The sequence below is a fragment of the Narcine bancroftii genome, chromosome 11 (genome assembly GCF_036971445.1).
Source record: "Narcine bancroftii isolate sNarBan1 chromosome 11, sNarBan1.hap1, whole genome shotgun sequence".
NCBI classification, from domain to species: Eukaryota; Metazoa; Chordata; class Chondrichthyes; order Torpediniformes; family Narcinidae; genus Narcine; species Narcine bancroftii.
In genome coordinates, this window is record NC_091479.1 from 16,221,244 (window position 1) to 16,237,925 (window position 16,682).

General features: G+C 44.5%; 1 long non-coding RNA gene across 1 annotated transcript; it reads left to right on the forward strand.

The window, feature by feature from the left end:
* The first annotated feature begins 376 nt into the window (after nucleotides 1-376).
* LOC138745554 (uncharacterized) lies at nucleotides 377-4,453 on the forward strand. Its single transcript, XR_011346340.1, has 2 exons — nucleotides 377-978; nucleotides 1,861-4,453. It is a non-coding gene; the product is annotated as an uncharacterized lncRNA (long non-coding RNA).
* Nucleotides 4,454-16,682: the final 12,229 nt, after the last annotated feature.

Below are 16,682 nucleotides of genomic sequence, written 5' to 3' on the forward strand. Positions count from 1 at the left end.
CCGCCCTTGGGCAGGGACTAAGCGCGCGAAGCCAGAAAGGACACAGAACCTGGTGTGCAAGTGTTAAGCTCATTAAAGCCTTTCGACGTTTGTGCGCTACAGCTCATCACATGACCCCTGTTAAATAATGACGTGAGGGTTAAGCGAGACCCCTCGAAGTAATGATAGCAGGTGAATTATTATTCCAGTATTATTCCAGATGTTTACACCAAAGAATGCACATGTGGTTCTATTTGGCAAGCTAAACAATTTTAGATGAACTTTGTATGCCATGTGGTCTCGGGTATGAAGTAATGTTAATGAATGTGTAACTCAGGTATGAAGCAATGTCTATGAATGTGTAACTGTTAAGTTGTTTCCTGCAGTGTATAAAAGCCCGTAATGCATGGACATTATTACTTGCTCTGTTAAGCCTGACTCTGCTCTGGGGGTGAGACGGAGATAACTAGGCAAAGTGAATCTCTGCAGAAGAAATAAAGTAGGTCATGGTAACAGAACAACGGTATTCAGCTCAGTATTTGCTAACTCTACCGAAGCCAAAAGAACTCAGGTTATGATTGACGCCAGTTTGAAACAGGTGGCTACCACGCCCTGCTGGAGTGAGATATTTGAAGATATCCGCGAATACCTCGGTAAATTGGTCAGTACAGATTTTTACTTCTCGGCCAGGTTCCCTGAACGGGCCGGATGCGTTCCTCGGATCCACTCTCCGGATGCGGACAGGATGGGATCATCAGGGGACATGGGGGTGCGGAGGGGTGGTTCTTTGCTGTGACCACCGCCAGATCGGGCGTAGAAGGTGTTGAGTCCCTCTGGGAACGAAGCTTTGTCACCTGCTACTTCTCCGGATCCACTCTCCTGAAGGCAGCATGTATGCCATCCTTGGAACGGACAGATCGTCAGGGGACGTGACGCATGCCCTTAGGCCCAATTTGCCCATGCTGACCTCGTTGTCTCCCCAAGCTCATCCCCTGAATGGCAAGTCCTTGCATTCTACCCTCCGCTGGTTCCAGAGTTAAGAGGGTGGTTGTGGCAAAATTAAGATTGTCGCGCGAGTGCCATTTCTTAACCGCTGATCTGTGGAGAGGTGAGATTATGTCGAATGCAGAATTGGAAACTCTTTTCACCAAAGGTTTTTGAGCTGAAAGTTAATCCTCTTTCGCTTTCCTCCAGTTCTGCTGCATGTATAAAAAGAAAAGACATGTAGGTTTGAGTCGATAGGTCCAACAGGGTCAAGGACGATGTGTGTTTCTGTGCTTTTATATTTAGGGAATAAATGGATCTTTTTGGAGAGGGCCTAGCTGGGAAATTGCTCCTCTAATTTATGGGTGGTCTTGGTGGGACAGTGCATGAGGCTACGGAGAGACATGTAAGCATGGGAGCGGAGAGCGGAATTGAAATGGTTGCCCCCATCATTTGAATGTATCCTTTAAATGGAAATGTCAGGAAAACCACAATATAAACAGATGTTCCTCTCCAGTATTGCTGCCGAATTGTTTAATCCCCTCTACAACACTGTTGTAGTTTGGTTAATTAACCTCTTGTTTCCAAGTCAAAAACGTCCACTTCCATCTTCAAAGCAAAACAGAGGGTGGATTTTTTTTTTAATCCCTTGCACTGCATTCCTCCGTGTTCCCCTGGTGTCTGCTTGGCTGGCGACCTGGACTCGGTGAGATCCCTGTTTTGTCAGTCTGGTTTTGTTTGCAAGTATAAAATAAGAATCATGTTCAGAATTAGAATTTATTGTCATGAACAAGTTGAGAAATTCGGTGTTTTGTCACAGCATCAAAGTGCAAATCTTCATATTATACCCATCTTGTGTCCTGGATAAACTTGTACCTCTCACTTTGTTCGTTTTAGATTGGTCACAGTGTTTGAGCTACCGAAAGAAAACAGAGACACACGCCGAGAGCTCTTCAGTTTATACAAATCTTTATTTCTAAATCTAAAGCTGATTTCAAACTACAAAATGCAAGCCCTTCCCAATTATACTTATCAACGCCTGGACTGGTCCCAACTGCCGAAGCGAGGCAACGTCCGCACACTTGTAGTAGGTTGTCGGGGCGCTGGTAGCAGCTTCTCCACCTCCCCTGACCGGGACGTTGGTTGGACTCTAGAAGTTCTTCTTCTTGCTGAGAGACGATTCCACCCCTCAGAGAGTCTCAAACTTCAGCAGCAGGACCATGGCTTATATTACCCAAAAATTGCTTGTTCAAGCACCTATTTCCTGCACAAAAAAAAATAACCGAGCACGCCTAGGCTTCTATCAAATACCACAACTTTCTAGCTTATCACTTTGAATACAATGGTTTACTTCGTTCAAGGTCTCGCCTGACAGTCTGCGAACAACAATCCCATCAATCTCAAACAGCAACCGGCTAACAAGCAGGAAGATTAAACGTTCTTGGTACCAGATGTCTTTTTGTCAGATAACTGCATCTCTGGGCCCCATGGTGGAATTTAGCTTATGTCTGTTGATTCTTACATTATTCTCAAAGTACGTTACTGATGCTCAGCCTTGCAGAAGCAAAAGCATGGTCTAAATCCTCCATTACAGCCTGTAAAATATAAAAATAATAGTGCACCAAAAGTAAGGTTCTTTGATCATTCAGGAATCTGATGGCGGAGGGGACGAAGCCGTCCTTGTGCCGCTGAGTGCTCGTCTTTAGGCTCCTGTACCTTTTCCCCGATGGTAGCAGAGTGAAGAGGGCCTGGCCTGGCTGGTAGGGGTCTTTGAGGATAGAGGCTGCTTTTTTTAAGATCGAATCCACACTGCTGAAGACCCAACTGCGCTGGGTAGGTCACATCTCCAGAATGGAGGACCATCGCCTTCCCAAGATCGTGTTATATGGCGAGCTCTCCACTGGCCACTGTGACAGAGGTGCACCAAAGAAGAGGTACAAGGACTGCCTAAAGAAAACTCTTGGTGCCTGCCACATTGACCACCGCCAGTGGCTGATATCGCCTCAAACCGTGCATCTTGGCGCCTCACAGTTCGGTGGGCAGCAACCTCCTTTGAAGAAGACCGCAGAGCCCACCTCACTGACAAAAGACAAAGGAGGAAAAACCCAACATCCAACCCCAACCAAGCAATTTTCCCCTGCAACCGCTGCAACCGTGTCTGCCTGTCCCGCATCGGACTTGTCAGCCACAAACGAGCCTGCAGCTGACGTGGACATTTACCCCTCCATAAATCTTCGTCCGCGAAGCCAAGCCAAAGAAAGAAGATTTTGGGGGTTGATTCAGGGTGCAAAACATACACAGAGTTCATGACATTTTCCAGTCAGCCTGGCACCTAAGTCCAAAACCATTAATGCTCTCAGCTAAAAACTAAAACAATGGATTGTTTACCTAAGAAAGGACATCTGGTGAGAGAAAAGTCATCTAATTTTTGAGTCATGTTTTTGAAAATGAAACTAAAGGCAGTATGATCAAGCAAGTCATGTGATTGAGACACTTGAAGAAGCAAGATTGATTAATAGGTAACCAGAAATCTGCAAGAGACAGAAATGTAGTGTGAGGTGAACACTTCCGCTGTTTCTCTTTGCCAGGGAAAACAATGAACCACCATTTACCATTCTGATGGTTATTTTGATTGACCCATACCTGGGTAAAAGAAGCAGGATCATTCTGATGGTCATTTTGTCTGACCCTTGTCTGGGCCTTTGGGAGCATTGTAAAAGTCACAAGTTTTGTTTCCCCTATGAAGAGGGGAGTTGTGACAATCATTCGTATGAAAGAACATTTATCTGGAAGCAACTCGATAAGGATTTATGAGTTTTTAACAGTCTGATCACGCAGTGTCTCAGTACTTCATAACTTCTGAACCCCAGTTTTAAAGTTCTGAGTTTCAACACAGGCATCCTTCGACTGAGCTTTGGGAAATGGACTTTCCAGAATTCTGTCTAAGCTTCGATGGTTTAGCAAAAACACACACACACATATATATATTAGCGCATAGAGGGGTTAAGTTTAGATTTAAATAAGATGTTATATTATTAGTAATTATTAATAAAAAAATTGTTTTAAAAAAAGCATTGTCTTGCTGCAGGACTATGATGTAACAAAACACCATGAACTGATAGCAAATGGAAATCACCTTTTAAATTGTAATATTTGTTAGCTATTACTAATCCACAATAAGGAAAATTAACAGGCGAGCATCAAGGTCTCACCTCTTCATGTATGACTTTCTGCTGGAGATTTTAACATTATAAATCAATAACAAAAATTAAAACTTTACAGTGTGGCGGCTCGCCCATGCAACAGGCGAACTGGCTTGAGGAGTTACAGGCAACTCCGTGGCAAATCTGACTGTGAGAGCTCTGGGCACGGGGCAAGCCCACGGCCTGGCGGCTGACGTCACAGAGGTCCCGGGAGTCGTAAGCACCACTGGGTTCTGAGGGACTTAAACGCATGCGAGAGTTCTATTAAAGTCGGTTGGTTCAACTCACATTCGACTCGGCGTGGTTCTTTCCCTCGCTGTGTCCCTCGTGCGCCTTTTTCCTCATCCCAATTTCTTCTCCACTCTTTACAACTTTCTGTCATAATTTGACATTACATTCCACCCATTTTTAAATCTCAGTCCTTGCTCAGTTCTACTGATGATGAAGCAAATGCCTTCACTTGGATGGCAGACATGAGGTTTTCCATCAGATCGTACGATATAGGAGAAGAAATAGGCTATTCAGCCCATTGAGCCCTGCTTGAGTCATGAGCTGATCCATTTTTCCCACTCAGCCCCACTGCCTAGCCTTTGATGCCCTGGCCAGGAGGCAGCACGGTTAGCATGGCATTTTCTATGTTCTCTCCATGTCTGCGTGAGTTTCCTCTGGGTGCTCCGATTTCCTCCCACCCTTTAAAATGTACTGGGGTGCTGTAGGTCAATTAGGTGTACTTGGGGAGCATGGGCCCTTGGGATGGAAGGACCTGTTATGGAACTGTATGTCTAAATATAAAATTTAGTGAAGAACTTATTAATCTCTGCTTTAATTACCCCCACTGACCTGGCTTCTACAACTTCCTGTGGCAACGAATTCCACGGATTCACCACCCTCTGGCCAAATAAGTTAGTCCGCATCTCTGTTCTAAGCGGGTGTCCTTCAATCCTTCTTGTACTGTAACAGATTTCACTGTGTAAAAAAAAGTACAGGAAGGGGACTTCTGCCAACAAGGGAAGAGTGAGCAATGTAACCCTTTTCTTTGCACTGATCCCCACTCAGAGTACGTCACGTCCTTGTACAGCTTATACAGGCAGACCCCCCCCCCCCAACCCAGATTACGAGCGTCCGACTTACAGACAACTTGCACTTACGAACGGACTTCGAGCGGCTTCAGCGGGTTCGTCGGCTCGAGGAAGGAGAGTGCCGGCCGCCATTTTGAGTCAGATCATGGTTATTTACCTTTGTAACCGGGCCTCCAGAGCATAAATCCGATGCGAGAGAAGCCCTGTACGAACCTCCCTTGATGCCTACTTCAAGAAATTTGACTAACGGGAGAGGAGTCACGCGATGGAGTAGTGGCCGGACGGTGAACTCCAGCCCTCTCCAGAAAAGTCGGGAAAAACAAGAGAAAACACAAAGGCACAGAAATAAAAGTTACAGAAAAGTGAGTATAAAGGTGGAAAGAAGATGGCGACAAAAAAAGAAAAGTCGAAAGCAACGGTAAGAAGAGAGGAAGAGAAGACAAAGGAGGAAAAAGGTGAAGGCCTTACCTGTCCGAAGAGGCCCGCTGCGGAGAGAGAAACCCGCTCCCTCAGGTCGGTAAATAATGGACTACAAAAATGGCTCGCAGAGCCGAACAAAAGTGCGCAAACGCGCATGCGCGAAGTTTCGCGCATGCGCGATGCGAATGAAAAAAAACACACCGACGGGAGGGGGGACCAGCTGGGGAGTCGATCTCCACAGCCGGCAACGACAGCTGCAGAACACCTGCAGCAAGAAGAGACCACAGAAGACAATAGAAACAAGATAGAAGAGGAGGAAAGGGCAACAAAGAAACAACAGATGGTCAACTCAGAGGAAGAAGAAGAGGAAGAGTATGGTGAAATAGAAGAAGAAAAGAGAGGCAAGGTAAAGGATATACTTGCTCTTATTAGAGGATACATGGAATCATTTAAAGAATGGCAAACACAGGAATTTAAGGATTTAAGAAAAAGAATAAACAACACAGAGGAGAAAATAATTAAAATGGAGATGACCTTAACAGAAATGGGAAAAAAAATGGACAAGATGGAAGAGCGGGCAGTAGCAGCAGAAATGGAGGTAGAAGACTTAAAAAAGAAATTGGAGAAATCTAATAAAAAAACTAAAGAGACACAAGAACTACTAGCTCAAAAAATAGATACAATGGAAAACCATAACAGAAGAAATAACATAAAGATAGTGGGCCTTAAGGAAGATGAAGAAGGCAAGAATATGAGGGAGTTTATAAAAGAGTGGATCCCTAAGACCCTAGGATGTCCAGAACTACAGCATGAAATGGAAATAGAAAGGGCACATAGAGTATTGGCCTCTAAACCACAACCACAACAAAAACCAAGATCTATTGTAGTAAAATTCCTAAGATATACTACAAGAGAAAAGGTACTGGAGAAGACAATGGAAAAAGTAAGAGAGGGCAACAAACCACTGGAGTATAAAGGGCAAAAAATCTTCATTTATCCAGATATAAGTTTTGAACTCCTAAAGAAGAGAAAAGAGTTCAATACAGCAAAGGCGATTTTATGGAAGAAAGGGTATAAATTTATACTAAAGCATCCAGCGGTATTGAAAATATTTATTCCAGGACAGCAAAACAGACTATTCTCGGATCCAGAAGAAGCACGAAAATTTGCAGAACAATTACAAAAATAGACTGAGGGAGGAAGACGGGTAATGAGAGTTAAAATGATCACGACTGATAGGTATGTGGGTAAAGACAAAAATAGACTGAGGGAAGAAGACGGGTAATGAGAGTAAAAATGATCACGATTGATATGTATGCAGGTAAAGAGGTATAAGAGTGAATAGAGACAATGAGCATACATGAATGTATCTGTACTTAGAGGAAAATATAGATAGTATAGACAAGAATTAATAAGGGAAGGTAATGGAATAGAGAGAATAAGGAGGGAATTAAAAGAGGGACCTTTGTGACATATGAAAAGTGAAATCTTTTCTGGGGGGGGCGGGGTGGGGGGAAATAGCGGTCACTGCACAATCAGTTGACGCTTGCGAGTGGATTCGCAAATCCAAATGGAGAGGGGAGATGTGGTTGTCCGACAAGGGATAAAGGACAACTCAGGAGGTGAAGGGGAGATTGGGGATAAATAAGATAGAAATAGGAGAATAAGGAAAATGTTAGATGTTGTAGGAATGTTGTCTTATGAAGAGTTGAAAATAAGAAAACAGAAATGGAAAAGGAGGAAAGGTAATGATGGGAAAACGGAAAGAGAAGATAAACAAAATATAAAAGGGCTACGCTGAACTATATGTCTTTAAATATTAATGGAATACATAACCAAATTAAAAGGAAGAAACTACCAAATTTAAATGAATAAATGTATTCCATTAGAAAAAAAAAATAACATATTGGTTAAGAAATAATATTGAAATATTCGAACAAGTATAGGAGCCTTACATTAAATACAATAGCGAAAACCTACCGGGGACAAACATTACCTAAGTTGATAGAAGGAGAAGGAAAGAAAAGAATGGACTCAGTAGAATTTCTGGTGTAATTTTGTTGAATGACAACATTGTCTGACTGGATTAATGCAACCTAGATTGTATACCTAAAATGGATGAGAGGGGGGGGTGGGGGGGTGGTTTGGGAGGAAAGGGGGGGGGGGGGAGAAAAAGTCACTGTATATGTGTGAAAAGAAATAGTGTATATCATGGCTAATGTGATTTATGGTGTGAAAAAAAAAAAAAAAAAAAAAAAAGAAATTTGACTAACGGATGCTAAATAAGGACTGTATGTACCTGTTCCGACTTACCTACAAATTCAACTTAAAGACGGGCTTAGGATCTCATTCATAACCCGGGGACTTTGTATAGTCCTTTCAACACAGGCCTACATGCAGTCCACACTGCTGAAGATCCAGCTGCACTGGGTGGGTCACGTCTCCAGAATGGAGGACCATCGCCTTCCCAAGATCGTGTTCTATGGCGAGCTCTCCACTGGCCACCGTGACAGAGGTGCACCAAAGAAGAGGTACAAGGACTGCCTAAAGAAATCTCTTGGTGCCTGCCACATTGACCACCGCCAGTGGGCTGATATCACCTCAAACCGTGCATCTTGGCGCCTCACAGTTTGGCGGGCAGCAGCCTCCTTTGAAGAAGACCGCAGAGCCCACCTCACTGACAAAAGGCAAAGGAGGAAAAACCCAACACCCAACCCCAACCAACCAATTTTCCCCTGCAGCCGCTGTAACCGTGTCTGCCTGTCCCGCATCGGACTTGTCAGCCACCAACGAGCCTGCAGCTGACGTGGACTTTTACCCCCTCCATAAATCTTCGTCCGGGAAGCCAAGCCAAAGAAGAAGAAGACATGCAGTTTGACTTTTTTTAAATCTATCAGCAATTTAATGTTTTTGCTACTTCTGTTCTTTGTAGGTTCTTTGATATTTACAAACCAGCAACTTTGAGATGCACCATATTTCTTACTTAATACTCCCACACAATTCCAGGCATACCATGCTTTGCAGCTGTGGACTCCCTAATTTACAAAAACATTAACTCTTTGTGGGCTGACTTTCCACAGCAGAATCAGAATCAGGATTTATTGTCCTGCACAAGGCGTGAAATTCTGTGTTTTTGCACCAGCATCACAGTGGAGGCGTTCATATTATAACCATCTTATGGCATTACTGTAAAAAATAAAATATGAAAAGTAAAGCAGTGGTTCATTGATCATTCAGGAATCTGATGGCGGCGGGGAAGAAGCCGTCCTTGTGCCGCTGGGCGCTCGTCTTCAGGCTCCTGTACCTTTTCCCCAATGGTAGCAGAGTGAAGAGGGCCCGGCCTGGGTGGTGGGGTGGGGGTGGGAGGGAGGTTTTTGAGGATAGAGGCTGCTTTTTCAAGACACCGCCTGAGCAATTTAACATGCAAAAAAAAAGATTAATAATCTTGGAGTGGGGGACGATTGTCGGTAAAAAAAAATACAGGAGCACAAAATTATGGGGAGCCTAAATAGGGCCGAGAATCGGAAACTTTTCCCCCGATTGCAGGAGGGGTCTACAACTAGAGAGCAGAGAATTAAGGTTTAGAGGGGATTTTATAAGGATGATTTTTCTTGTCATGTCAGGAGGCCTCTCAACATTGAGAGTTGTATTGCCAAGACATTAGTTGCAGACCCAGGGCTGGTAAATGGGAACAGTACAGGCCTGAGCCCTCCCTCAAGGTAAGAGTGAAAAAAAGGCAGGTAGGTGCTTGAATTAAAGGCTGGGGGAAGAATGGGAGGAGGAGAGGAGTCAAGATCAACAGACAAAAGGCGTTAATTGGATATTATAAGAGGAGAGGTGAGAATTGATTATGGCTCTGTGGAAGGAGACAGAGGGAAAAAGGAGAGAGAGAGAGAACTGAGGGAAGGGCGACGGGAGAAGAAGAAGGAGCTAGGGTTTAATGGAAACCAGAGAAGTTGATGCTAATGCCATCCAGTTGGTGGGCAGCCAGGCGGAAGATGAGATCTTGTTCCTCCATTTGGCCAGGTGGTCTGTCTGGGACAGACATGTCATCAAGGGAATGGGGCAGGGAATTGAAATGGGTGGCCATTGAGTGATCCACGCTATTGCGGTGGTCAGTATAGGTGAGTGCTAGATGGACAGAATGGGCATGTTTTTTGAACTGAATGACCACAAATCCAAAGTAAGATCTGGCCCATTCTCCTCAGTCATTCCAGTCAGAACTGAGTTAACCACACACCATAATAAATGAGATTCATTTGCCAAATGAATAACTTGGTGGATTTAGGATGAAGTCACAAATTGTAATTAGTTACAATTTCTCAATGGTTTTAAATTCCAGAGGCACCATGCAAACGACCATTTTTCAAGCGAAACGTTGCTTTCAATCCTTGCAAGAAATGTTCAACCTTGTAGCCTGCAACAAACCACTGGAGTATAAAGGGCAAAAAATCTTCATTTATCCAGATATAAGTTTTGAACTCCTAAAGAAGAGAAAAGAGTTCAATACAGCAAAGGCGATTTTATGGAAGAAAGGGTATAAATTTATACTAAAGCATCCAGCGGTATTGAAAATATTTATTCCAGGACAACAAAACAGACTATTCTCGGATCCAAAAGAAGCATGAAAATTTGCAGAACAATTACAAAAATAGACTGAGGGAGGAAGACGGGTAATGAGAGTTAAAATGATCACGATTGATATGGATGTGGGTAAAGACAAAAATAGACTGAGGGATGAAGACGGGTAATGAGAGTAAAAATGATCACGATTGATATGTATGCGGGTAAAGAGGTATAAGAGTGAATAGAGACAATGAGCATACATGAATGTATCTGTACTTAGAGGAAAATATAGATAGTATAGACAAGAATTAATAAGGGAAGGTAATGGAATAGAGAGAATAAGGAGGGAATTAAAAGAGTGACCTTTGTGACATATGAAAAGTGAAATCTTTTCTGGGGGAGGCGGGATGGGGGGAAATAGCGGTCACTGCAAAATCAGTTGACGCTTGCGAGTGGATTCGCAAATCCAAATGGAGAGGGGAGATGTGGTTGTCCGACAAGGGATAAAGGACAACTCAGGAGGTGAAGGGGAGATTGGGGATAAAGAAGATAGAAATAGGAGAATAAGGAAAATGTCGGATGTTGTAGGAATGTTGTCTTATAAAGAGTTGAAAATAAGAAAACAGAAATGGAAAAGGAGGAAAGGTAATGATGGAAAAACGGAAAGAGAAGATAAACAAAATATAAAAGGGCAACGCTGAACTATATGTCTTTAAATATTAATGGAATACATAACCAAATTAAAAGGAAGAAACTACTAAATTTAAATGAATAAATGTATTCCATTAGAAAAAATAACATATAGGTTAAGAAATAATATTGAAATATTCGAACAAGTATAGGAGCCTTACAGTAAATACAATAGCGAAAACCTACCGGGGACAAACATTACCTAAGTTGATGGAAGGAGAAGGAAAGAAAAGAATGGACTCAGTAGAATTTCTGGTGTAATTTTGTTGAATGACAACATTGTCTGACTGGCTTAATGCAACCTAGATTGTATACCTAAAATGGATGAGAGGGGGGGGTGGGGGGGTGGTTTGGGAGGAAAGGGAGGGGGGGGAGAAAAAGTCACTGTATATGTGTGAAAAAGAAATAGTGTATATCATGGCTAATGTGATTTATGGTGTGAAAAATAAAAAATAAAAATTAAAAAAAAAAAAAAAAAAACCTTGTAGCCTGCAAAGCACACAATAATGTATCTCAGAGGGAATTCAAACCGCCTTTCCCAGTCTTTTGCTGCCCACCCATTGCGTCCTTGTCAGATAAAGTTATGCCGATTATGGAAAGAATCTGCCAGACTTATACATTTATTGATTTAAAGAGGAAATTGATCATTCCTAATGAGTGACTTGATTCCCTCCTCAGATTCAGAGTTGAACAAGAAATAGCAGGACACTGAAAATCTGAGGTGAGTTTGACTTTATTTCAATATTTGTGCAAAAGTAATCGTGATTTTACTGTTTCGTGACAAGAAAATAATTAGTGGCTGCATGAATGGGTCTGGAACACACTCACAGGATAAAAGTGAAAGAAAATACTGGAAAACCAAGTGTGGCAGGCAACATCAAGAGATGCAAGCCCATCAAAATCAGGACTGGGGAATAGCTTCTTCCTGCAGGCTGTGAGATTGATGAACGATATCCTGAAGTCTTGGGTCGCTAGAAATGAAATGAGTAAATTATTCCAAAATATTTATTAATAGACATATTTTATCTGATATCTTTACGCGAATTTTCTTTGTTGGTCATTATGGTCCAAGAAGGGCTGTTTTGTCCGGTTGTGTATGTGCAGTCAGATGGTAATAAATGAGACTTGAGCGTGTAACTTCAATGAAGGCTGATCACTGGCACAGACTAAGTTGCTGTGCTCAACAAAATGTGTCTTTACACTAAATACACGAGAGTCCAGCAGGTTCCGTAGCGTCCATGGGAGGTAAGGATACTGTGATGTAACCAACATAAATTATTTACACGGTTCAAAGTCAATTCTAACCTTTAGTGTCGCATGCCTACATTTTCGTCACTGTACATTGTGACGTTCATTTCTATGTGCAACATCACCTCTACTGTGGCACCTTGCAGTTACTCAGCCCCTCTCTAGACTGTGGTCCTTCCCTGCAGTGCCTTCGGGTTGGCTGCGCCGAGCCTCTCAGCACGTACACCCGGCAGCCTGGAATGTGCCAATTAGCAGCTTTCCCTCCCCGACACCTCCATGTGCAGAAAGACCAACAGGTTTCAGGTATACCAAAGGGCGTCTGTGGCGTGCTGAGGTAGCAGACTGTACAACAGGCTTTATGCAGGTAAAGGTCTGAACACCAGTTCATGCTTCGGCGGCTCCTGTGTGACTGGCTCAGAAGGGGCCGGCTCAGGTCTATATTCGGGTCGGCTGATTGACACCCAGCCAGGTGGAGTCAGCCCTTAGGTGGTCTTCCTGTAGGTATAGAGATCGCCCCCTGCAGTCAGCTGGTGGTCATATCACCACCATATCTTTCACCGAATCGATGGTCTTCAAGTGATTCTGGATGTCTGTCTCTGTATGCGTCCCTGGGAACAACCCCCGGCAGAATACTCCAGTACCTCTTTGTATAAGAACAACTACCTCTCACGTCTTCCTCTCTCCCTCGCCCCCACCCCGCCCCCACCTAACGACCTGATGTACCAGGATCGTTGTCTGAAGAGGGCGCACAAAATCCTTGAGGACCCCTTCCAACCCCGCACACAGGATATTTCAGCTGCTCCCCTCGGGGAAGAGATACAGGGGTATCAGAGCTGAGGAACAGCTTCAGTGAGAACGACCAAAGGAGCTGCTCGCACTAACCACCCAAGATTCTCATATGTGCAAAACAATATTTATTTACTTATATTGAGAAAATACTTGTCCTGCATCTGCATTGTTTGTCTGTACGTGTGTTATGTCTGGTTGTGTGTCTGCGTGTTTTGCACTGAGGATCGGAGAATGCTGTTTCGTCGGGTAGTACTTGTACAATCAGAAGACAATGAATCTGACTTAACTTGACCTCCCTAAACTTTCCTTCATTATCCTATATCTTTCAACCTTAAGATTAATTGTCATGTCTTTCTTTGGCTTGGCTTCGCGGTCGAAGATTTATGGAGGGGGTAAAAAGTCCACGTCAGCTGCAGGCTCGTTTGTGGCTGACAAGTCCGATGCGGGACAGGCAGACACGATTGCAGCGGTTGCAAGGGAAAATTGGTTGGTTGGGGTTGGGTGTTGGGTTTTTCCTCCTTTGCCTTTTGTCAGTGAGGTGGGCTCTGCGGTCTTCTTCAAAGGAGGTTGCTGCCCGCCAAACTGTGAGGCGCCAAGATGCACGGTTTGAGGCGTTATCAGCCCACTGGCAGTGGTCAATGTGGCAGGCACCAAGAGATTTCTTTAGGCAGTCCTTGTACCTTTTCTTTGGTGCACCTCTGTCACGGTGGCCAGTGGAGAGCTCGCCATATAACACGATCTTGGGAAGGCGATGGTCCTCCATTCTGGAGACGTGACCCATCCAGCGCAGCTGGATCTTCAGCAGCGTGGACTCGATGCTGTCGACCTCTGCCATCTCGAGTACTTCGACGTTAGGGGTGTAAGCGCTCCAATGGATGTTGAGGATGGAGCGGAGACAACGCTGGTGGAAGCGTTCTAGGAGCCGTAGGTGGTGCCGGTAATTGTCATGTAATAAAACAGAAAATATGATATTGCATGCAATATCCTTTAGTCTACTGTAAGGGAGAAAAAGGTTCACACTATCAATGGAAATTTCCCAGTGCCCCTTATAGCCAGAGAAAGAGAAGCAAAAGAGAGATCCCCCCCACCCCCCACTCCCGAGTCACTGAGTTTTCGGGAAATTCACCTCCAGCACTTGCACGGCCTCCACGGCCACACAGAATCCAGTCCAAACCATCAGCGACCCAGGCTCCAAATCCACATCTCTGACACGGTCAGGAAGCCCTCAACCCCCTCTTGCATCCCAGTTCCGATACCTGGCCCTTCAGCTAGTCTCCAACAGGCCGCAGCCTGGAGTGAGTCCTTTGACTGTAGTCGGCAGCGGCCCGCAGGCTGCGTGGCCTCCTCACCTCAAGTCACCAAAAACCCGTCGCCTCAGGGCCCCTCACTGGTCTGCTGCCGCGGGTCACCGTCCTCTGGGCCATCTCTTCTGCTCCTGCTTCTCGTCCGGGGTGGGTGGGGGAGGTATTCTGCCCATTTTCTGGCGACCTGCTCCAGTTCTCAGCTTCCCTGGAGTCTGCAGCCCCTAGTGGCCACAGCCAATCATAGACGCTGCCATCTTGGGCCCAGACCCCGCGGGAGTTTAAATAAAACACTGTCACCTCCATTAACAGGCCATTCAAAGCCTGTCGGGAGCCATCAGCAGAGTGTGGAGGCATTGAGACTTCGCTCCCTGCTCAACCAGTAGCAGCGCTGTTATTACAGCTCCTCTGGCAGCGACGCCATTTCCCCTCCCCTTTTTTTTTCTTTCATTCTTTTTAAAATATTTTTAATTGTGTTTGACATATAAATCCTACATACAAAGTCTACTAATAAAACAAATTGCACGTCATGCCGTATACAATGTGGCGGCTCACCCAAGCAATGGGTGAATTGGCTCGCAGAGTCGCGGGCAAGTCCGCAGCAGATCTGACTGTGAGAGCTCCGGGTGCGGGGCAAGCCCACCACGGCCTGGCGGCTGACGTCACCGAGGTGCCGGGAGCCGCAAGCGTCACGGGGTTCCGAGGGATTTAAACGCGCGAGAGTTCTATTAAGGTCCATTGGTTCGACTCACGTGCGACTCTGTGCGGTTCTTTCGCTCGCTGCTTGCCTAGAGTGGCTACAACATTTCACAAATATAAAGATAAGTCAAAATACCTATCCATACTTATTTATTTAACATTATTTCTTAAAAATAATTCTGGATAGAGACCAAGTAAGTTGCATTATACAATCTTTTGGTGAAGACACAGACTAATTTCTGTCTAATTCTGTCTAATAAGACAACCACAATTAAACCCACATTGAAACGCTGCACCTCATCTCTGGATGCTGACCCCCTCATTTTACTGATCAGGCCCACCACGGTCGTGTCGTTGGCGAACTTGATGATGTGGTTCGAGCGGTGTTTAGCTGCACCGTGACAGGGTCAGCAGAGTGGATAGCAGTGGACTAAGGACGCAGGCCTTGGTGTGGTGGGGTGGGGGGGGTGGCTGAACTCGCTAGCTCAGTGTGATGGGCTTGGACACGATCCCGACTGCTTGTGGTCTCCTCGAAAGGAAGTCAAGAACCCAATTGTTGAGGGAGGTGTTTAAACCCAGCAGGCTCAACTTCCCTGTCAGGTTCTGAGGCATGATTGTGTTGAATGCCGCACCGAAAAGTCGATAAACAGCATTCGAACATACGAATCCCTGTTTTGCGGGTGGGTGAGGGTTAGATGGCAATGGCATCGTCCGTAGAACGGTTGGGACCGTATGCGAACGGCTGGGGTTCCGGTGACGGGGGCAGCAGGAGCTTGAATATCCTACAATGCATGGTCGCATTTGGAAACCTGTAAGATTGAGAAAAAAAGGTAATGGAACAGTATTGAAATAAAGATGCAATTTTATATCTGTGTCATCGTCTGGTTTGAATGGTATTCAACAAGTGAACTATTTATGGAGTCTGCCTACAGTATTTCAGTTTTCATTTCACTTGCTGCTCTTTAAGGTTTTTAATACAAATATACTTTTATGAAAGTTATTCCATCATGAGAGATGACTCATAACTGGAGTTGCTTATCAGAGTATTTCGATAGAAGACGTGCCTGCAGGCAACATCTTACACATCCAGGCATATTGGTTAAAAGATATAAACTATAGGTGCTGGGATATTGATCTGAATATCAAAACTAAGACTAGTGCCAGAGGCTTAAATTGCTGGTTGAAGGTTGCTGTTCCAAGAGGGGTCCTGTGGTTTTGCAAACAGAGAGAAAACATCCATTCTTTGTGGAGAGAGAGAGAGAGAGAGAGAGTTAAAGATTTGCAGACCTGCTGCAAGACCCCATTTCAGGACGGGCTTTGAGTTCTGAATCCCTCTGTTGGGTTGGGATATTTAAATTGAATCCATGATAATGGATTGTCAAAGTTGCATGAGAGATCTGCTGATCTTATCCTTATCGGTCGGTACTTGGCCCTCGACCTTCTCCCTCCACCTGTAGAAGTTGGCCTGCGCTGCAAACTTAAACCTGGGAAAAAAGAATGCAACAGTGAACCACAGAACCAGTTTTACAACGCAAATTGTTTATTACTTCTACTGCAGTTACGCCAGCGGGAAGGAGGAGGTACTATGAAAAGTCAGTTACTCTTCTCTCGTGCTGTATCCTTCTCAAGGTGTACCCAGAGAAAGGTTGAGTTATATAATGAATAAGATCAATGCCCTCATGTGGTTTCACATGTTCTCACAGATTGAGAATGAATTGGAAACA